Genomic DNA, 24,261 nt, shown 5'->3' on the forward strand with positions numbered 1-24,261 from the left:
GAATGGACGGACGGACGACCGGTATCACATAATGCGCCCCGATATATATGTATATATATATATATATATATATATATATATATATATATATATATATATATATATATATATATATATATATATATATATATATATATATATATATATATATATATATATATATATATATATATATATATATATATATATATATATATATATATATATATATATATATATATATATATATATATATATATATATATATATATATATATATATATATATATATATATATATATATATATATATATATATATATATATATATATATATATATATATATATATATATATATATATATATATTGTTGTGGTTGAGGAAATTCGCAAACCACCATTCAGGTCCCATAGGTGAGATATCTCTGTAAGTATATGTGTAGTTAGCCCAAACCCGTTGTTTAGAGGGAATAAATGTCATTCATTCGGGCTGCGACCCTTTAAGATTGCCGTTTTTCTGTTCTATCTTTATTTTGAACCAACCACGTCTCAACCGCCATCACACAACAACCACCAAACGCAACGCCGCTTCACAACAACAACAACAACAACGCCAACAGCCACGACCTTTACCGTCACAACTCGCTCTCGCAATCATCGCATCACCACCATTCCAAGCGTCACCGTGGCCAGGGACCACCACAATAAACCCTCCACCACCTTTACCTCTCCTTCTGCGGCCTTTCCCGCACCGCTTGTGGGCACCGATCCTGGACTCGTACAGGGCGCGCGCCGAGCAGCGGGTGCAAAAAGCGGCCTTTCCGGGGAAGTCGGATCAGGAATGATTCACGCCCACTTCCGATCTGTCCAATCATTAAGCGTGGGGCGATTTGGCCCCGTCTCCAGGCGCGTCGGAGTTGAATCGATATATGCAGATTCGCGGATCAGGAATGATTCACGCCCACTTTTCCTCCGTCCAATGGGCGAGCGTGGCTCCGCCCCCGAGCCGATCCTGATCCAAAAATCTGCATATGGTTTCTCCTGTCGCACTATAAAGCGCCGAGCGCGGAGCGAATTGGGTCGAGTTGAGAGTTTCTGTTTCGGGCTCGGGCGAGTTGGAGAGGTGTGGCAGCGGCAGCGGTCGAGCTGAGAGTTTCTGTTTCGGGCTCGGGCGAGTTGGAGAGGTGTGGCAGCGGCAGTGGCAGAGAGAAGAGTTTCTGTTTCGGGCTCGGGCGCGTTGTGGCGGCGGCGAAGCGTGGCAGCAGCAGCAGCAGTCAAGACGGGGTTCGGAGTCTGTCGGGGAGCTGCGGAGAGGGGAGGTCGGGAACACGGTCGAGGTCGCAGTGGAGTCGCTCGTCGCGGGACCCAAGCAAGCCAGATATCCTCTTTCCCCAGAGCATCAACAACCCCCCGTTTCCCCCCGCGCTGAGATAGTGCGAGAAGGGGGCCCCGTTCCCACCCCATTCCAAGCAGTGCCAGCGAGGCCCGCGGAGGAGCGCGGAGTCGGGGCACCGCCGCCATTTTGCGGCTCATCACCAGACGGGTAGGCTCGACGCGATCTCGGCCCCAGGCCCGTCTGCCCCCTTGTAGTTGAGGGTGGCCCCTTTTTCTTTTGCTTTGGAGTATATGTGTTGTCGGCGCCGTCTGTAAAGTAAAACTGTGTAAGTGTTGCCGTGTGCTCGCGTAGTCGGTAGTAGATCTGCATTGTGTCTCTTTTGTTGCATTTGCTTTTTGTGCATAATTGTTGTGTTACTTTTACATTTGCTTTTGGTGCATAATTGTTGTAATTGTATATGTGTGCTTTCCATTTGCTGCGGAATAAATGTGCCTTATGTTGAACTGTTTTTCCCGTTTCGCTTCGTCTTTTCTTTAATTGAATCTCCATCTTATTTCACGTAAAGGGTTGGTCGTGGGCTAAATACGCCCAATAATTAATCGGAACCGTCGAGGTTGACGATAACACCGCTCGGTTATCCCGATAGTACGGAACGGGTCGCTTAAAGTGGCCCGTGTCCGAAGTCGACCTGCGGCGAGGTGCGATCGCCCGGTCTACCCTCCGTGTGGGTACTTAGGGAGGTCGAATTTGGCGAGCAACCCTATCCCACGCGGGGGGCCGATTGGCACGATCGTGGTGAGGCCGAAAGGCCCACCCGTGTCTAGTTCCCGGCGTTAGTCCGAGAGGGTCACGACAGAATTGTCCGTCCGGTGGGCGACGTGCCGCGATTCGAGTTACGTGGCCGCTCGCACGCCGGCGGGCGCGAATCCGCAACAATATATATATATATATATATATATATATATATATATATATATATATATATATATATATATATATATATATATATATCGGGCGTATAAAAAAATAGTGTGGTAGATAAAAACATTAGAAAGGAAAAAATAACTTGCACCAAAAATTTTAACATTTTCACGCTCATGCTGATGCTCAAAGACTAGTCTCATAATATTTTTTATAAAGCATTGCAGTGAAGTCTGATCCAAATAATTTTAAAGCAATATATGTATTTGTATATTGTAATCAGTAAAAAATAGTGCGGTTGATAAAAACATTAGAAAGGAAATAACTTGCACCAAAAACTTTAACATTTTCACGCTCACGCTCACGCTGGGGGTATCGCTATAGCTCTCTGTTCTTAGAACAGGCGAGCTAATAAAAACTAGAACGGTACTCGGTGGAGAGCATACCTCCGCCAGGCTGATCAATTTACCTTTTGTATCCCACTGATAGGTCAGATCTGCATCCATACCTTAACTATAAAATCTAATACGTTTGTTTGTCACCTCAACTCATCCACCAAGTTTTGTCATAATCCCTCCACAACTTTTTGAAATATCGAGCTATGTACAGTTTTTTGCCCATTCTCAATGGTGAAGAATCACTTTTAAAATGATAGTATCCGGATCTGGACCGTACCCAAAATCGATTCAATTTGTCCTTGTCATACACCCAACCAGTCCATCAAGTTTCGTCTGAATCCGTTCATAACCTTTTGAGATATCCTGCTCACAAAAAGACAGATAGGAGTAAAAAGATACAAACAGGGGTGAAAACAGAACCCCCATCCAGATTCTGTAATGGTGGTATGAAAGTTTTAGACATGGTTGCTTTGAATGTGGGTAATAATTGAAGAGAGATGTGAAATATGTACTTAGGAATTGCTGTTGATAAGATTCACAGACAATCAGCAGAGGTTCTCATCGTGTACAGCCTTTTTGGCTGCTGGTTGCATCATTGGTTGGGGGCACGGCTATGCCGCTGATGCAGTGCCCCTATTACCAGTACACTGGTGCTCATTTCATCAACCTCAGAAGGATGACAGGCTGAGTCAATCCCCTAGTGTTAATTCAGCGGACAACAGGCCTCCAACTCAGGACCCTAAGATCCTAAGCCACCACCCTAACCACAAAGCCAACGCCAGGCTTTGTATCAGCAGAGATGAAAGGGTTGGCAGGACAACCTTGAGGTGTACACACCCAGCTATAAACTGTGATCTTGGTGTTTCACAGACAGGATGAGTCATCAATGTGTGTGCCATCCCTCAGATGGATGTTGAACCGGTTGTTCCGTCTACCAGTATTGGTTTGTGGACGTTATAAAGATTCCACGGCATCCTTCGCAAAGAGTAGGCAAGCTGTCACTGGCACCATGGAAATTCCAAATTCGTGTTTTGACCAGCAGAGGGCATTGCATCATCGGCACAGCTGCGCCCTCGGTCAATGAGACTACCCCCACAGCCTTGTGCTGCATATGAAAGAAAAAGAAGAGAAGCATAGGCAAAGGTTAGATTATAAAAAGGTCAGGCAATGTTAGGATATGTTTATAGAGTATATGGTTTGTGTTTTCATCAAGTTCTCAATGAAGTTTTTTTATCATCATGCCATAAATTGATGGCATGTTCAGCGAGTACATTGAATGTCCACCAAAGATCATAACAATAAGTTTGGCAGTCAAGTATTTAAAATATTTTAAGCTCGCTGGGGTACCCGACATTGCCCATTGCTGTGCTCATCCTCTCGGCATCGTTACGGACCAGTGAAACATTTAATTGTGCTTTGGTAAAGGATATATTGGCTGTTAAATTTCCTGTAAAGTAACAAAGAGCAACAACACCACCGCAGAAAAAAAGGCAAGGAGTTGGCGAACAAAAGGAGAAAGACATAAGGACAACAAGGAGAGAAGGCAAGGATATGTTCTCCTGAGCTGCCATGCTCTGTTTCAAGTGGCGCATATCATTTTAAAACCGACAATCGGTGAAGGAGGAATCGGGGGTCTTCCGTATGTGAACCTGGCAAGGTTCGGTGACTCGCCAAGGAAGGTTCGGTGACTCACTTCTTCCCTGGCCATGAATAATCAACTTCAACCCACTTGGTCTATGGAGGTTCAGTTTCACTTCTTATATCATACCCTGTGAGGTATTCTTCGCTGAACTCCCTCCACGCATGGAATTTAGATGTCGGACATTGCACTGCTTTTATCTCAGCGACAATTTCAAAGCTGCTCCTTGTATACCCTCATTGGAATAATTTGGGGTGATTTACATGCCATTTTCAAGAAGGCACTCGGCTGGTCGACTGGTGCATACCCTCGGAGCTTATTCCTCCCTCCAACCTCCAATATCCTGAAAATAACATCATCCTTTACATCTTGGAGTTCCCATCTTTATCATCTATGATACAGCTTTACCTGTGCACTCGGGTTCTTCTCCATGCTTCAGTGATACGAGGACTTCATCTTCTGAGGACTTGTAAAAGGACTTCTGAGGACTTGACTGTCCAGTCTTGACTTGACTGTCCAGAGGACTGAGGACTTCTGAGGACTTAACTGTCCAGTCGGCTTCATCCTGTGCACACCCTCTGGACTAAATCCTTTCTGCAACACGCCGGGGTCACCAATCTAGAAAATATATAAAATGAAATAATTATGGATTTATAATTAATCTGCTGGGGTTTACTGTACAAACTGCATACTTGAGATAAGTTGCCACATTGAGAGTCGTGAGTTTTAACTTATAGCTGTGTTGTCTGCAACGTTTGTACTTATTCAATTTGGGGATTCTTAGGAAGTCATTAAGTGTTACATATAATTAGGGTACCCAGTCAGGACTGGGTAAACTATTGTTTTTCTTCTGTTTATTTCTTATTAACCTCCGCCATCGAAGATCGGAGGTTACTGTTTTCACCCCTTTCCGTTTGTTTGTGAACAGTATTATGGAAAAACTCCCGGACGGATTTCGACGAAACTTGGTGGGGGGATTAGGTATGGTCCAAGGATCATGCCATTCGATTTTTTTTGCGGGTTCTTTCGCTTTAAAAATCATTTTCTCTGGAACAGCAAGTCCGATCGACATGAAATTTTCACCATAGTATGTATATTTTTTGATAGCAAACTTAATTGATAATTGTGACGTCATGGGTCACGGGTGATTTTTCGTGACGTCATCAGTGAAGCGGTATATCGGTGAAAATTCGTCAAGTAGAATGCTGCATTGGAAAAATCTGAAATTTCTTCAGCTTCATCTACACAAAAATATATTATGATGTCATAGGTGACTTGGTTCGGCAGCCATCTTGTTTTGAAATTTGTTTTAAAAAAAACCTTCTCCAGAATGGCTGGATAGATTGAGGTGAAACTTTACACACACATTCCCTATGACGTCCTTTTTCAAGTTTGTTAATTTCTTATTGATAGGTCATATGGTTTGGCGGCCATCTTGAATATACCCAAAAACCTTCAAACATCTTCTCCAGAACAGCTGGTCATATCAAGGGGAAACTTCACAAACCTATTGCTCGTGAGTAGGGAATATAAGTTTATTAATTTCTCATTGATAGGTCACATGGTTTGCCAGCCATGTTAGATTCAAGAAAAATATTAAATAATGTTTTTTCTGGAATCACATAACCTATCGAAGTGAAAATTTGCAACTATCATCCTCCATGATGTCTGCATTCATAGTAAAAATTATGACGTCACAAGTCACAGGGTTTGGCGGCCATCTTGGATTGAAAATGAATAAATTTTTAAAAATCTTCTTCTCCAGAACGGCTGGACAGATTGAGGCAAAATTTCACACACACTTTCCCCAAGACATTCTTTCACAAGTTTGTTAATTTCTAATTGATAGGTCACATGGTTTGGTGGCCATATTGAATTTACCCTAAAACCTCAAACATCTTCTTCTCCAGAACGGCTGGTCAGATCAAGGGGAAACTTCACTTATGTATTGCTCACGAGTGGTGAATATAAGTTTGTTAATTTCTAATTGACATGTTACATGGTTTAGCAGCCATGTTGGATTTAAGAATTATATTAAATAATGTTTTCTCTGGAACCACATAACTTATCGAAGCGAAACTTGGCTACTATAATCTACCAACATGCCTGCATATAGGTTAAAAATTATGACATCACATGTCACATGGTTTGGCGGCCGTCTTGGATAGAAAAACGCACCTTGTCCGATAAACACGAAACTTCACAATAGTGTTCCACTTCACGATTAGAAGCAGAATCTAAATTTATGATGTCATATATCACATGGTTCGTCAGTCATCTTGGATTGAAAATGAATAAATTTTTAAAATCTTCTTCTCCAGAACGGCTGGACAGATTGAGGCAAAAATTCACACAGACTTTCCCCAAGACATCCTTTCACAAGTTTGTTAATTTCTAATTGATAGGTCATATGGTTTGGTGGCCATATTGAATTTACCCTAAAACCTCAAACATCATCTTCTCCAGAACAGCTGGACAGATCAAGGGGAAACTTCACAAGCATATTGCGCACGAGCAGTGAATATAAGTTTGCTAATTTCTAATTGATAGGTCACATGGTTGGGCAGCCATGTTGGATTGAAGGATAAAAATTAATGTTTCCTCTGGAACAGCTGCTTCTATATATGCCAGACTTCAAAATTATAATCTCGACGACATGTGAAACGTGGGTTTAAAATTTCAACCCGATCAGCCACGCGGTTTGGCAGCCAGAATTATTTAATTATCTGAATCTGAGAACTTTTAGATTTTTGTTTTTTTTTCCAGAAGGCTCACTTGGCTGCACCTGAATGCGTTTGAGGGTACAGGAACAGCAATTCAATTGATACCGACAATGTCCCCAGGAAAAAGGGCTAACTGCATACGGAATAAATAGATTGAACACTTTGTGTGACCCGGTTCGTTACTCGTCAGTCCTGCGCCGTCTCGAAGCAGGGCTGTGTTCGTATCACTATTAAATAATGTTTTCTCTGGAACCACTTATCCTATTGAAGGGAAACTTTGCAAAATTCTCATTTAAGTCTCATGTTGTATCAAAGGCGGATGTCTGGGTACCCGGTCATCACTGCCAGCAGTTATAAAGTGGCAGTTATAGTTAGTATTATTGTGCTTGAGGTAGACAGTAGGGATTAATAAATATTCCTGATAAAGTTACCCCACTGTCTCCTGTTGGTTTCACCCTTAAAACAACATAAAGGGCACACCAGTGTCTATATTTATATTTTCTACCATGACACCTTCTGAGTGTACTCTGAGTGCACCATGAGGTCGACACGTAACAGCATTTTGAAGAAATCAAATTTTGATTTTTTTTTTCCTATTTTTTGTGTGGGCCTAAAGGACTTCCCTATACCTACTAAGGAATGAGATCTGGGATAATTTAATATCAACTTTCACGTAGCTACAAAGGCTTAGCGATTATATAGTGATTTTCAAAAAAAATCCACAAAAAATTCAACTTTTTGCCAAAATTTTCAAAAAGGTTTTTTTTTTTGCCTAAAACACCCCCCAACACTCACTGATGAACCTCTGAAAGTTTGATGAAGATCCGTTTGGCCGTCTCTGATTAAAAAAAATGGTGACACACAAACACATACACACAGACAGACAAATGGCTCTTTGAAAGTACAGATAATAAAAATTGTATCAAAGGTTTCATAAACAATGTATTACCAAAGGTATGGGGACAGCACATCCATGGTACAAATAAACCACCCAACCATGAGCATGTGCATATTTGTCTCACATCCAACAAAACAGCAAGTGCTTTGTAAAGGTAACTCATTACGACATTTTTGGACAACACTTCATTTGTGCCTTTGATGCAATACTGTGGATAAGGCCATTATGTCTTCCATCATGACATCGTGCTGTGTCACACAGCCTCTTCCTATTGTGAACTGGCTTGAGCACAACATCATGGAAAATCTGTGGAAGACAGCCAGCTCGGTCCGAACTTGAATGCAATCGAACCTCTTGAGGACATCTTGGAATGCCATCTGAGGCTTGCACCATCTCTTAAGGAGGAATGCTTCAATAGTATCGATCAAAAGTCGCTGCAGTAAGCATTCGATGGTGTGTTTCTTACAAAAAGGTAGACCAACACCCTGTGAGAAATTTAATAAACAGTTGTGAATTAATGACTATTTACTTGCCAGCCCAATATATTTAACAACGTGTCTAAGCTTCTGGGGAGCCTGACATTGATAGCCAGGTGTCAAGGTTACCCACCTTGGATAAGGCAAACTCAGGATTAAAACCAACTATGGTAGGTTACAGTGTTTACTCACCAAACATGGTCAGTACTACCCCTACGTAGGGTCCTTTAACGGCCTCACCTTTATTAGTCACCTAGGGTGGATTGCCAGGCATTGTCTCTGCGGGGGCAGGCCACTTGTCTGGCTATGGCCATGTCCCCTAAACTGCTGATATAGTTGATGGAATTGGTTGAAAAAGAATGATGAATCACACTGTACGAATTGGAGGTGATGGGGTTAAGGTGTGTAGGAGATGAAGAAAAGTCGAAAGATTAATAACTCGGTCGGTCTGTTAGTGTTCCCATTTGAACCCCTGTACAAAAAGTGCTTGTTCGTCGTCTACTGATGTCTTCATAATTATTAATGTAAAAAGTACACCGATGTCTACCAATGTCTTTGTCTTTGATGTGGTACATGAATAACCTCCTCCAGAAGCTTCAGATCAATGTAAATAATTATAATAAAAACATTGGCTGCTTATAACACACCATATGTGGTTCACTGGTTACCTGAGTTAACTTCTGCAGCCGAATTTAAAGTTCTGAAGCATTTATTGTACAGAAGAAAAGAATAGTTTAAATCTACCTTTACCTCCGCTATTCACACAACCCGGTTCCAAACCACCTGTATTTTCTGATGTTGTCCATCTTCACCCTTCTTCGTGGAGGGAGAAGGAATAACACCTCTTTCTGGGTGAACCAAGCATTTGCTTAATTCAATCAAATAAGCATATCTTACCATTGACTAGGAAGAGCATTTGCTGCAAAAGAAGTTCAAGAAATTCTGAGTAAGATGGTGCCCCCTCCCCCTTTTTTTTACTTGTCTGAAATGAATGACTTAGTTTTTCGCTTGCTGACTTCATTCACAATGACCGTTATTTTAAAAGTAGGTCTCGTCTTCTGTGCAACTCTTTCATGTAACTGTCTTCCCTGATGTAGAGTACATTCGTTGCACTCCTAATATGCCCGTCTTTCAGCAACACAATGCTGTGTGCCTATCTGACGAGTGAATGGCAGCAGGCAACATAAAGCTTCTGCAGTGATTCCTAATGGGCGCCATTAGTCCTCTTGCCAGGCCCTGCTATGTCCAGACACTGTGAGTGAGACAGAAACAGACCTGGGCCTGTTGCCAGGCCATCGGGCGGATGCCCTCCCGCCTATTGGGAGCTCAGCCAGGCAGCCAGAACTCAGATAATGACTGTAAGTGTTTGTCTGTTATGCCGTAATCCACATTACTGGTTGTATTGTTGACAACACAACGGCGTAGATTTATTGTTGGTAAATAGCATGATTCTTCATCAATGTATGTAGATTTTTGCGGAAAGACAATCCAAGTGTGACACATCAGAAAACTCTCGAACAGTTCAAATAATACTCATTAGCGATAACCTAAGGCTCCAGCTCGGTTAGAGATCTCTCAAGCGACTGATGCGCCCTGTTCTGGTTATACGTTGTGTAGGTTGCAGCACGCGTGGATGTGCACCTGGCCACGTCTGTGGTTTTTTTTTTTTATCCTGGCATGGCAAGCGAGATGAAACTGATTCCATTGCAATGACCCCGTTTTACAGGCAACTCTTTCCATCTGAACCAGAGCCAAAAACTTATGACATGCAGCACTCACCGCCAAGCGTGTCTCACCGGTGTGTCTCTCTAAATGTAATAGCTGTAGTGGGGCAAAATGTTCATCTATTTATAGGTTAATTAGAAGAACTGCTCATACAAATGTGTGATATGATTCTGCTCTTTCATTTATGGATTGACAGGTGAAATAATTCTTGAAAATCCAGTTGAAATCGGCACTCGACCACATATATTTTTGGGTTATGGCTGAAACATGGACGCTTGAAATGTCTCTTCTCTTTCTTCTTCCTTAACAGTCCAAATTGTTCTCATCTTGTTGTGGGGTCTGCCTGTGGAACGGTACTGGCCCAGGTGTTTCTGGAATTGGCTCGGCAGGACCGACATTCGACTGGCATGAATTTGTAATTCGTTTAGGGTGCCGGCGATAGTTCGCCGACACTTCGCAAAACGCACAACGTGGGATTTTTACTGTCCACAAGCTAATGCTAGTAGGTGGACCACCCATTTTAACGTCCTTCTGATGGACGGCACACGTGTTGATACCTCGCCCCTGCATGAGCAACACCAAGGTGACAGCTTAAAGCTGGGTCGCGATTCCATCCCAGGCCAGACAGCTCAAAGGTGAATGCGCACACATACATCTCCAGACTATCTTCCCAGCCCCTGCTTGAAATGTGTATGTAGCTGCAGAAATGGTCAATTGATAATGGAAATACCATATAGCAGTACTGATACATTGAATAGATCACTCCTGATAAAATGTAGACATTGCCCCACTTTCGTTCTACAGTTCAAAGGACGTGAGATTGTATTTATCTGGCACTTTAGACAAGCAAACACCCAGCCAGCAGTCACATAATCAGCAATGACATTTACTCACGATTGACTTACTGTTTGGAGGGTGTTGCTTACCTGTTTTCACTTTTCGATGCAAGGGACAGAATTAATATATTTATATCAATGACACCAGCTCATAGAACTACCCTTTAATCAAATAGAATACCATGAGATATTCAGCATCCACAACAGGGTTGAGATGGGACGACTGGCAAACCTTCTCTGAACTGTCAAGGGAATCACTCACAAGAGTGAGTTAAGGTGGGGGCCTGATGGCTTCCTCATGCATTGAAGTCCCTTACAAGGGAACTCGTACATTAAAATATTGTGGGGTTTTACCCGCTAAACCATCTTACTGCTCCTATCAGTTCTGGAAACTCTGCTGTGAATTTTATTGGTAGTGTTATCGGTCGAGACAGGATAATTAAGGCTGATGATTACTTAACATATTGGCAAGGATAACATCGTGACGAATGAGGAAAAATAAGCAACTGCATTTTAACAATCTAGAGTTATCCAAATGGATTGATGAAATGAGAGTTGCCAGTGGAAGAATGACAGGTTGAAGACCATACTCTGTACAGAGCATCAGTACTGCCAAAGAAGTCTCCTGGGCTATTGGGTACAGTCCTGGAGAGGTCACCACTCCAACACAGGATACTCAAATCACTCAATCATCCCAGAAAGCTGGTACTCATTTTGCCAACCTTAAAAGGATAACAGGCTGAGTCATACCCACCTGGTATTAACTATAACAGGCTGTCATCCCCACCTGGTATTAATTCAACAGCAAAACAGGATTTGAACTAAGGACCTTCAGATCCCAAGCCTGCCATCCTAACCACAAAGCCAACACCAGGCATAGAGATTGAAGGAAGAAACGAATGTTAAGTCGAGAGGAAATGGAAGATCATACAGTACTCGACTCCACTCGGTGTCTTGTTTTTGTCATTCTGCATCACCGCGTACTCCCGAGTTTACACTATTCCATATCTTTACTCTACAAAGCCTTATATATCCAGCCTTTCTCGTCATCATTGATGGACAGTGCAATACTCTGCAGAACGTACATGTTGCTGCGGCAGTCTATTGGTAAGGGTTATGCTGGGTGGTTTGACATTACCTGCCTTTCCACACAATCTTTATTCATCCCCTACCGGCTTCACTGGAGGGAATTATAAGTTTGCTTTCCGTCCATCTGTCCCACCTGTAGTTTTTCTGACCAATTTCCCATACCCTAAAACAGATTTAACTAAAACTTGGTACATGGCTTTATTATGTTAAGTTAAAGAACAAGTTCGAGTTTCAGGGCGTTTCGTCAATGTTTCAGAGTTATGCCCTTTTTGGACTTAAAAAAATATCACATCGGTAGGGGACACGGATTACAAAGCAATTCTCACTCTTGTTCCTCCAATCTGCTTCTGAGTAGACTTTCCTCCAGAGCATGATGAATGTTGAGCTCTTTCCTCTGTTTACTTCTTTGTTTGTTTGTTTGTTTTCCATTGGATTATAATGTGCATTATATGGGAAGCTGGGATGACACTGGTGTGATGAGGAAGATGACCTATCATCTGATAATAAGATGATAATCTAGCTAATCCGTGCACGCACAAAGTGAAAAAAGGGTTGAAGCAATTGATTCACTTTGTTTGTCTGTCTGCCTGTCTCGAGATGTCAATCTATGATCGGGGGACTACTTAATTTCAATTTAATTTGATATTTTGACCACGAATAAGAACATGTATCAGAGCACGAGCCTGCAGATTAGCAGCACTTTGGCTCCGAATTTGGCAAATTGTATAGAATCTCATTCTGAGTGTGCATACACAGAGAGGAGTGAGATAATATTTTTACTCTGTCTGCCTGCCTGGCAGTCAAACAAAATTGAAATTCATTCCAAACAGGAAACTTATTGTTTTGAGGGAGGTCATAAAGGACACAAGCAACAGTCATGGATAACTAATTTAATGTGTTAAATAGGGTGGTGTAAAAGACACTGCATCAATGGTGGTAAACTTCAAAAAAAAATTTTAAACTTCAATAACCTTTAAATCTTTTTTTTATTTAAATTGAATGACATACTTTAACACTGTAGAACACAAATCACCTTGTTTCCACTTCCAAAAACCCAGTTTAGCAGTACTTTGACAATGTATTGCAACATTTTATGCCATCTCGACTAATTTGATTTGCCACTCACGCCCTCAGCGTTGGGAATATCGAGATTCAGACAAAATCGCAGCTCGTAGGAAATATAGATTATGCTCAGAAATGCAAAGCAAGGGATCAAGAGACCCTTCCCATGTCCTTTTTCTCAAGTCTGCGTGCGGTAAGGTGTTCTATGAACTCTATCATCCTTGGACACCTCTCATCAGTAGATGCATTTTGGAAGTTTCATAAAAAGCTTGGGACAAAACTTTTCCACCAGTCCATCCCCACAATAAATTGGGAATAATCAAAAACATTAAAGAAATAAAAGTAGTACAAGCCGGGAGGCGACGATGGTTCGTGGGCATTATTGAGGAAGCCCTACCGTAAAAACCTATCTCTTCCGTCAAAATTGACCAAATCAAATCTGATTTTTTTTATATGTTGTACTTATGGACATTATGCACAGCTTATAGGAAATGAAATTGTGAGAAAAAAAAATCGAGAAAAAATATAAATAAATAAAAAGTTCAAGTGGGTGTGTCTCCGCCCACAATGGGCATGGGACGCCCCTCATACAAAAAGACAACTAGACTATGATATCTAGCTAGTGTCCAAGTTTCACCAAGATCGCATCAAACATCACGGAGCTATGCTCTGGAGAGAGTCACAAACAGACAGACAAGCCGGTAGGCGGCGATGGGTCGCCGAGCATGGAAACTATAAGATATAGAGCAAAATGGATGTCATATAGCGGATAGGGAATCACCTTAAGATTATGCATATCAAATCTCATCCAGTTCCATCTTCTGATAACTACTTTGTATCCATTTGAATGAAAAGTACCGAAAATGCGGTTTGAAATCGGAAATCCCCAAAGTTTGAGGGAGTGATGTGGGTGAACAAAGATATACTGTAAATCGAAAATACCGTCACTTAAAACGTGAAATGAAAGGACAATCCGTGACTGCAAACTAAAAACGCATTCAAAGTTAGACGAAATGACAATCAAAATGGAGCAACAACAGGTATAATAACAGGAAATAAACAATGAAATGGAAAAAAAACCCGAAAACACACAGCTAACAGAATAAAGTACATACATGTACTGTTGTGGATGACAGCAGTATATGAAAAGGAGCACCTTGATTAAAAGATCCTGCAGAGAGGGGAAGATTGTACTGAAAATTAAAAGTATTCCACCAGCAAGATCAGTGAGAAAGTATGCAATTCGTGTTCGAGTGAAGGGTATGGAAAGTAACAAAAAGTAAGAACAGCAGATCTTCCTGAATCAGCACCTGATGTATGAATCACTTTAGAGGGATTTTTTGTTTTGTTATACTGGACAAGAATCTAGGCTTATGGAGGAGAGAAACGAAAAAGGGCAGCAGGTTCACAAACTACCAAAGGGGATGAATTGGAATAGTAAAGTCCACATTTAAAAAGACAAGACCTTGCAAATGTATGTCGACAACGGTGTTGCTAATAATGCAGCTAACACCCAGCAATAAATTCACCCAGGGTCCCGACACACAATGACGTAATCTTTTTTTAAAAGATACCATGGGATTTTCAAGATCCACAAAGTAAATGCAGGCTGGACAATTGAGTTTACATTACCATGTCAAGGATGGCATAATCTAAGATGGCAATGCACCAGAATGGTAGTTTTTAATTAGGTCCAACTGTGTCGTGGGTCAAACCCAGACGAGAGATCATAATCACAAGTACGCTACCAACTGAACCATCCTGCTGCCACCCCCTCCAGCTTAGACAGAAAAATGTCTCTTCCTGCTTTTTTGTTGTTGTTGTTGTTGTTGTTGTTGCTATATATTTTTGTTGTTGTTGCTGTTAAACATTGCCAAAATTAGGTAGGTGTTCAGTCAAGAAAAATAGTTGTGTTTTTCTCTTTTTGCCTTTAAATTTGGTAAATGTAAGCACATCTCATTCAGTAAACAGGAGTGAGAAAAACAATGAACTCCAGATAACTTAATGAAACAGTAGATGAAGCATCTCATTATCTTCATCGATCAATATTGCTTGTTTGTATTTTATGTTCTTTGTGTTTACTTGGCTGGCAGGATGGCCTAGACATAGAGGTATTTGCTCTCACCTCAGAGTTGCCTAGTCTGGTTAGAATCTCAGCCCCGTTATAAACCATCATCTTGGTCTCACCTCAGAGTTGTCTCGTCTGGTTAGAATCTCAGCTCCGCTATAAACCATCATCTTGGTGCTTCGAGACCTCAGTGTGTGCGTCAATCGAAGTACAGAAATCGGAGGTCACATCTGCCAGCAATAGCTGTTTATGCACGTTAAAGATACTATGGTGTCCTTTGCGAAGTGTCGGAGAGTTAGCGTGGATGTCTTTTAATTTTAATTAAAATTTAATGTCCTCTCTGACTACAGGAAAGACAATAGAAACCATCCAGCATACCTAACCTTTGCCAAGACACCATTCGGCAGCACCGACGCTCTGTAAAGAGTATGGTACGATGATGATGATGATGATGATGATGATGATGATGATGATGATGATGATGATGATGATGATGATGATGATGATGATGATGATGATGATGATGATGATGATGATGATGATGATGATGATGATGATGATGATGATGATGATGATCTTTACAACAGTGACTTTTATTATCAAATTAATAAAATTGCAGCAAAGGAAACAGATGATGGTCAAGAAAGACTTCATAGAAATTTCAAATATTTATCAACAGTGAATAATTCAATCCTATTAGTTGTATTATAATATACACTTATTATAATGATGTTACGGAACTGGGTTTGGGGCTACAAGGATCCCCAGGCTTATCGTCCCGACCTGCAGCCCTGAGGCTACCGACCACAGATAACTCCTCAATCCAACAGGCTGAAGATCTTATGCAGCCATAGCTGCTTGACTTTACTGGCCGAGCAGTGTTACACTTTGAGGTTTCCGCGATATCTTTCTGTTGGCACCGCAACCTAACTAGAGACCCTGCCCTCAGTACCGCACCTGAAGATCTTCTGCCGTGTGGAACAGATAGGTGCGCCAGGTGCTAGTCACCTGAGCCAATTAGTGAGGTAGAACACCTCCCAGGCTAACACCAAGTGCAGACGATGCGAGACCAATGAAGAAAAAGATGCTATGAGCATATTTAGAGGAACAAACACCAAAGGTTTATTTACAAGGGTTAGAAAAAGCATCTGGTACATTTAAAACAAAGGTTTCATCACAGGCATTTGTACAATAGGGACATACTGTAATTTGTGTGGGGTGTGCAGCAAACAACATACAATGTGGTCCAAAAGTAAAATGGCAAAAGAGCAGAGTTGTCACCATTTGTATCTATCTTAGACAATCTTACTTAAAGTAACATAACAGGCACCATGAGTTTAATTCCATGGAAGGGTAGATAAGTGAGAAAGAAAAGAGAAAGTTTGAGGTGTTCATTTACCTCTGCACTCACCTCGAGTTGGTTGACGAGCTCGACACTTTCCTGCGCTGGGGAAATGAAAGGGAGAGGGGACTGGGATAGAGGGATGTTGCTGTGCGGCTGGGTTATTGTTCCACCTCATCCGGTGGTGCTCCACTTAGTCCCATGGTGCTCCACTACATCTCATGTTGCTTCACCTTGAACCCAACATCACAAAGTCCATCCAAAAATAACCTCAAAAAAAAACAATAAAAATTAAAAGAAAAGGGTTTAAAATTAAAAGATAGAAAAATGGGGACAAAGTGGGAGGAAAAAAACCTAACTAATCCCTCACAACGCATATTCCCTTTGTAGCCCATTAGACACAAGGGAAGGACCCTATCTGTAACAAGTACTAATGAAATAACTATCTCAGGAACCGCTATATCTTGTGTGCCATTGCCTTGGGGCCACGGTTCTCAGAATCGTTACAAAACAATAGCAGTCTTCTTTGATTACGAGAATACCCTCACTCTACCCTTACTATCAAACTAACAATAAAGTAAAGCTGCCCAGCGATTTATGGAGCAGAGCGATTGAACCATTTGATGTCCAAATAAAAGGATATTGTCCAAATATAAGTTTATGGTCCAAACATATTTCAATTGGACCTGGGGAATGGTTGTGCGGATTACTATTTGATTTATTTTTCTCGATTGTGCAATGCATTTGACCATTTCAGACAATTGTCCTTCTTATTTCAAAGCCATCCATAAAACATGAATGAGTAACTTGGGTTCACCATGCGCAGGCATATACAACTTCCATTTCAAATGAATTACACATGTATAAAAAGTTTGAATGTTGCAGAATGTGGAGCTCGATTTTTACTCCGTCTTGAAACAATGTAATTATGACGCAAAGCAGAGCATGGATTCCAGGAGCATTCAAAATGATCAAAACAAATTTTAAATAACATCCACCCGAAGTGGCCTTTAAAGGTCTGCATCATGATCAGCTGCTTTTAAAAGTCCCATTTAGAAGCGTGTGCGGGAGAGGGTGAGGGGCAGACGGCTAATGAATATTGTCTAGACAGGCGAGAGGTGCCGGAGAGGGAAGAGACAATGGGAGCTCGTGATGTCTCGGTGCTGAATTGATCTCGTCTCGTGCACACACAAGAGGGTTCGGCTGCAATATCTCGTGTGTGTGTGTGTATGTGTGTGTGTGTGTGTGTGTGTGTGTGTGTGTGTGTGTGTGTGTGTGTGTGTGTGTGTGTGTGTGTGTGTGTGTGTGTGTGTGTGTGTGTGTGTCTTCTCTTGGGTTCACTTGATCTGCGTGTGTGTTAGAGGGAAGTTGCTCAATGGGTGGCTATCTTGTTTAGAAAGGATGAGCGTCTCCGGTCATTCTTGTGTTACCAAGTAACTAACACATCCTACCATTATGGCAGTGAAATTAGAGATCACGTGGTGATTTGAGAAGTCTTCAACAGAGAAAACTACGTTAGAGATTAACATGTACTAATAGTTTGCGTCATTGTTCTATGACTCACAGTACACAATTACCTTTCCCATTTATATTCTTTGTGCTTGCATCTTGATTAAACCTGCCAAGCATTTCTATTTTCTCGATTCTGGGTTTAATCTGTTCCCTTTACATCCCAGACTGACCCCCATCTCCCACCTGCTCTGAATTCTGCTGACGTGAGACAAGTTAGCAGTCAGGGTCATATGGGCTATGATCCTCCACCCTAATCTGGGTGCCACAAAACCCCACCAAGATAATTAGCTTCTGAGTGAATATGATAAACACTTTTGGGGTGATATGTGCCCTTTGGTGTGAACAGTGGGTTATGTCCTCAAGAGTCAGTCGAAGGACAAAGGAGATCATGGATGTATAGCCAGTATGTAGCACTGTTAAATACTTGCCAACACATTTAATTGTATTTTTAATGTACGAGTAGAAAAATGAATAAAAGAATGTCAGGTTGAGCAAGGAACAAGAGCGCAACCCGGCCTTACCGATTACCTGCGGTGAGAACGAAGAAGCCGTGCAGCCTCTCGAGCCAGGAGCCGGGAACTCGAGCTACAGCCACTGCTGCTCTGATTTTCTTCAACGAGATCTTGCACAAGCCCCTTCTCATTGTGAAGAGTAGGACCTTCTCTTCACCATAAGAGTTCTCTATCTTCCTCATCATTAGAGTGCGGACTTGGTGAAGAACGCAGGGCCGAGAACAATGGCAGCAAAATAACGCTAAGACTCCCTGACTTGAAGATTCATGTTTGTTGGTGGTGTTCCACATGGTGTGCCACAATTTCACACATTTATGCTCAACTGCCTCTATCTTTACGTCATTGATAAATGTGTAAAATCATGGTATTTCATATGGAAGACCTTACACAGCTAGCTAGTAGCAAACGTGGAGGCATGGGAGGCATCGCCGCTGCCTGACATCATTCCAATCCCCCCTTCCCCTTCATAGAATATGACAGACCTAAAATAAAGAAAAGTTTAGCATGAGTAAAATAATTGAGTCTCTCGCACGGACTGAAGCCAGATCATGATCTCAGGTTTAAAAAATATATAAATAAAAATTTATGAATATGAGAAAGACTAAATACCTCTGTCACCGAACGTGGACGGAAGTTCTTTCAACCCCTGTCTGTTTGTTCATCTGTGAACAGGATATCTCAAAATGTAATGGGCGGATTCGGCTGAAAGTTGGTGGACAGATTGGGTGTGTGACGGGGACTAATTGATTTGATTTTGTTGAAGATCCGGATCCGGATACGAGAATTGTTTAATTTTTTTTTCAGTAATTCTTCACCATTGAGAGACCGGGCAAAAAACTATATGTAGCATGATATTTCAAAAAAAGTTGTGGACAGATTCGGACAAAACTTGGTGGATGAGTTGTTTCGGTGACAAGAATAAGCCGATTCGATTTTGCTTCAGGTACAGATGCAGATCTGGCCTATCAGTGGAATACAAAATGTAAACTGTTCAGCCTGGCAGATGGATGCAGTCACCTCCATCAACCGATCCAGCATTTCAGCCATTGGGAAAAAAAAGATTCCCGGAAGAAAGACATTGTTTTACTGATATGTGAATCATCTCATAAGCGAACTGCTGCTCATATTCTGTTCTTCAAAAGATCCATTCACTGCCCAATACTTGGTGCCAGCCAATACCCAGAAACTAACACCACAATGCAAGGCTAATCTGTTCCAATCATCTGCAGTAAATATTCTATCAGAAGTTCAGGCCCTGCAGAAAAGTGAACTCTTGCGACAGAAAATGAAGTGGCAGGGAAAGAAACAACTGGTAAATTCAGTATGTGAGGTTTTCCAACAGGCAAATATTAATATGTACCCAAATGTGTCATAGTAGTGCTGCTTACGATTCCTATCTCCACTGAACCACAACAAAAAGGTATTTCAGTGTGATGCTCAGGATAAAGTACAACGTACAAGCCACAATGAAACGAACACAATCTATCAGACTCAGTGGCATAATGGTTGGAGGCATTCGTCCGCTCTGAGTCTGAGAGGTCAGCAATTCGAAACCAGGTCTAACTAGAGGGGGGAGCACTCAGGAGAGTGCAAAGCCTCCGCCGCCAATACTACTGGGTCACTCAAGTGAACCTTATATCTCATTCATTAAATATATCAACAGTGCTGAGAGTTATAGTTCTTTTCTCCAACATTTTTTTTTGGGGGGGGGGGGGGGTGGTTAGAAATCACTTAAAACATGTAAAAATGCAAAAAAAAAAAAAAAAAAACATCGAAATTTTGTTGAAAAAAAGTTGCAAACATTTTTTTTTCTCTAGCAATTTTTTTTGGGGGAGGGGGTTGGAAATCACTTAAAACATGTAAAAATGCAAAAAAAAATTTTTTTTTTTTTTGGGTGGGGGGGGTTGGAAATCACTTAAAACATGTAAAAATGCAAAAAAAAAATTTCTTTCTCAAACAATTTTTTTTGGGGGGGGAGGGGTTGGAAATCACTTAAAATATGTAGAAATGAAAAAATAAAAAAACAAATTTCTCTAACAATTTTTTTTTTTTGGGGGGGGGTAACAATTGTTTTTGGGGGGTTGGAAATCATTTAAAACGTATAAATGCAAAAAAAAAATTCTATTTTTTTTTTTGGGGGGGGGTTGGAAATCACTTAAAACATGTCGAAATGCAAAAAAAAAATTCTCTATTCTTTTTCGGGGGGGGTGGTAAAAAAAATTCGGGGGGGGTTGGAAATCACTTAAAACATGTAGAAATGCAAAAAATATATATTTTTTTTCTCTAACAATTTTTTTTTTTGGGGGGGGGGGGGGGGTGGGGGGGACCAATTCCAAAATTTAATGGCATGATCCTTGGACCATACCTAACCCCCCCCACCAAGTTTCGTCGAAATCCGTCGAGGAGTTTTTCCATAATATTGTTCACAAACAAACAAACAAACAAACAAACAGAAAAGGGTGAAAACAGTAACCTCCATCCATCTTCGAAGATGGCGGAGGTTAATAATACCAAAGACTTTAAAAATGATACATGCTGCTTCTTTGCTTTACGCTCAGCATTTAAAATGATACAGCATGGACACGCAATCATAAATTGGTAATAACGTGCAGGCTTTGATAGGCCGAATGGCCTCCCTCCTGTGTCAAAGTTCTGTGTAGAACTCATATAAACAAAGGATTGCCATTGGACATCGTGCTCAGGTATAAAAAGGAAAGAATGGCATTTACTAATTGAGGTGTTGGGACTGAAATAATGGCATTGGTCTAAATAATGTTGAAATTAGAAAGATGTCCAAGTGGAAGGATCTGAAAAACAGAGCGAAGTGATCCTGTAAGCTGAGGCGTGCTGACATTGGTCCGTCACATAGCAATTTGATCAATAAAGAAGAATGTCAATTAGATGTTCAAATGGATACCAGCAAATAGTACAACAAAGGAATTAAAATTTGGAGGCATTCTGGGATTTCGCGTCAATCGTTGAAAGAGCATTTGGAATAAAGATAGGAGAACAGAAGGTGCTCCGATGCGCAACTTTGTCTATCAAAACGTGGTCCTAATAGGCCGATAGTTTGGGGTCTGGGAGGGCTCCATTCCTCCTTTTGACAACCGCTCAAGGGGATCACAACTGATAAGAACGAACACGTGAGTGGCTTGGCCAAGATGAACATTCACCAGAACTTCCAAATAGAAGTGGAGAGTGTACTGCAAAAATTCACTGCAAAATGGTAACCGGAGAATGGTTTTGGAATTCCTGTGCTAACTGTGCTGGATAGGCTTAACCACGCTGGTACATTTCGCAGACAGCATAGACTTATAAGTGTGACAGGTCGATAAAAACAAACAGTGCTCGACAGTAACGAATACAATGTGTTTGCACAATTATGTTTGCGAGGACCTGAACTTGACTCTATACTGTACTTGTGAGGATATAAATTTGTCATGAAGACTTGAAAAAGTGTGCGGTAATGTTATGGTACCAAATGGCTTGCGCGCGCCTTCGACGCCAGTTTTTTTGCCCCAAAATTTTAACTTGCAGGTTACACTACATACAAGCCACTGCCAGACTTTCATCTTGAGCACAGTGTTTGTTTGTTTTGTTTGTACAAAACCGAGGCACATGGAAGAGAGAGGTGATGGAGAGCAAAAAGGCAACATCGTGAGTGGCGCAACATAATTGGACACAACAAGCAGAGGAATGAACTAACAACAAAGGAGGGAACGAAACAGTAACCTGGAAGTAAGAAAGTTGAGTTATGTGGGGTTAATGAGGGTCGAAAAGATTGCAGGTAGGGATGTGGGATGACATGAGATGGTTGTGCAGAATTTTCTTGAAGCTCTGGAGGGCAGAGTACAATTGCCTCTGGAAGGCAGTTCCACACATGGGACAAAAGAGGAACAAAAAAGTGGATATGGGTGGAAAGCCGGCATTTTTTGTTGTTGTTGTTGAACTGGGAGGAGTTACCAGGCACTGTTCTTTGGCCTCCTGATAGGAGATGACAATAATGTTGAGAGCTTTAGATTCCACAGAATCCTGGTGAAGAATGTGATTCTGGGGCCATAGCACATAGGGTAGAGCAGCACTGCATTGAACTACAGCCAAAGGCCTAGTACAAGGTGAGTAGCTCAGATTTTTCAAGGAATAACTTGGAATTACAGAAAATGCCCAATCTTCAGCTGGTGTTGGATGCCAGGTTTGCTGTGGGATTGGCCGAGGAGAGGACATAGCTTATAGTGAGGCCTATAAATTCAACAGACTGAAGTTGTTACAGTGGCTGACCATGGAAATAAAAAATTTGATGGTCCCTCCGGAACAACAAAATGAGACTGATTTCTCAGGCTTGAAGGACATGTTCCATTTTTCAGACGAGCATCTTATCAATTCCAGGTCAACGGAGAATGATGCACCTGCGGTCGGTCTGCCAGTGGGATGGGCTGTTGTCCGAAACAATGACGAGTCATTGCAAAATGAAAAAGTGTTTTCCAGAGTGTTAGAGAGGTCATTAATGTAGTTGAGGAGAAGACTGGCCCAAAACACTGCTATGGGGGCACTGTGGCCTCCACTGGTAAAGGAAAGCAGAAGGTTCAATTGACAGCAACATGTTCATTGTGCAAGTGGAGGACGTGACAACTAAAGTCGGAGCAGGAACTTTCACGAAAGCGCATCCCTCTACAAACAAGTTAAAATTTAATACTAGGCAGTTCTATAACTACCAGTCACTAGAAATTGCTTGTTCATCTGAGATAGTCCACTGTCCCAAATTAACCAGAAAATTCCTGATCTCTCGAGTTCTTTCCACAGAGGTTAAAGTCTAATTGCAACATTATAACTTGTCACCTTTTTACTCCACTCACCTTTTAGGATAAACATCTCACCTCAACAAACATTGCAGTGTCATCGATGTAAGTCATCATTTCTGAAAATGTTCCAACATCCTCTCTCTGCCGTGCTCTTCTCCTTCAAACACATGAGTTCTTTTCGACCTTTCTTTCATCCCATGTCAAAAAATTCCATCTGTTACAACGCTTCCTTCCTTCATTCTCTCAATTTTTCTGCACTCCAGCCATCCTCCAATGTATTTAAACAAATCTCTGACCTACAAATGTTTAAAATTCCATTTTGCAATACTTGTTCATCTTCCATTATTAATCGTTCATTTTTTTCCAACTTCAGTGCAAATTCATCCCACATCTTTAATCTACCTCCTCCCAACTCCTTCCTTGTTATACCCTCTCCTTACTCCTCCCATCTTGCCCCTCATCCTACCTCCTCTCTTCACTCCTCTCCACTATCCACTGCTTTATCAACAGTTCCCCCTCTGGTATCCCAAACTGCGTGGTTTTCAAAAATCTGTGGGCTCCGTTCGAACCTGACAAGTATCTCACTCTCTCATTCAGTACACTCTTCAATATCTCAAACAAATTCTCTCCTTCCTCTCATCACACCTCCCCATCTTCCCACCCCCTCAAATATTGTGCCTCCCCCCACCTACTCCCAGATTTACCATACCTCCACCCAGTCTCATCCTTCCCCTCTCCCCACCCCTCGCTATTCCCTCATGACCATTCCTGCTCTCATTCTCTCTGCTCCCTCTCAAAGCTTCCCTCTCATCCCTCCATCTCAATTGAGCCACCTCCTCCCTCTTCAAGGCAAACAACACTCTCTTTCCTCCGCAAGCTTTCCTCTCATCTTTCTCAAAAGCTCCCCCGACACCTTTTTCCCTCAATTCTCCCCTCTCCTCAAAATT

The 24,261-nt window shown here is 41.6% G+C and overlaps 1 protein-coding gene across 2 annotated transcripts in view; it reads right to left on the reverse strand.

Moving 5' to 3' along the window:
- Positions 1-20,137, reverse strand: part of LOC147021673 (guanine nucleotide-binding protein G(olf) subunit alpha-like) — a 191,455-nt gene extending 171,318 nt beyond the window's left edge. The window contains exons 1-2 of one of the 2 annotated variants that reach the window (XM_085891903.1): positions 16,561-20,137; positions 14,197-14,252 (exon numbers count right to left, since the gene is read on the reverse strand). The gene's annotated coding sequence lies outside the window, so the exon portion shown is untranslated. Of the gene's footprint in view, positions 1-14,196; positions 15,568-16,560 lie in introns of those variants that run through there. The other variant, XM_085891904.1, reaches the window with a different exon arrangement.
- Between the last annotated feature and the right edge of the window lie 4,124 nt (positions 20,138-24,261).

Source organism: Eptatretus burgeri, chromosome 8, assembly GCF_056783735.1.
Source record: "Eptatretus burgeri isolate ZD-2024b chromosome 8, Ebu_testis_v1, whole genome shotgun sequence".
NCBI classification, from domain to species: Eukaryota; Metazoa; Chordata; class Myxini; order Myxiniformes; family Myxinidae; genus Eptatretus; species Eptatretus burgeri.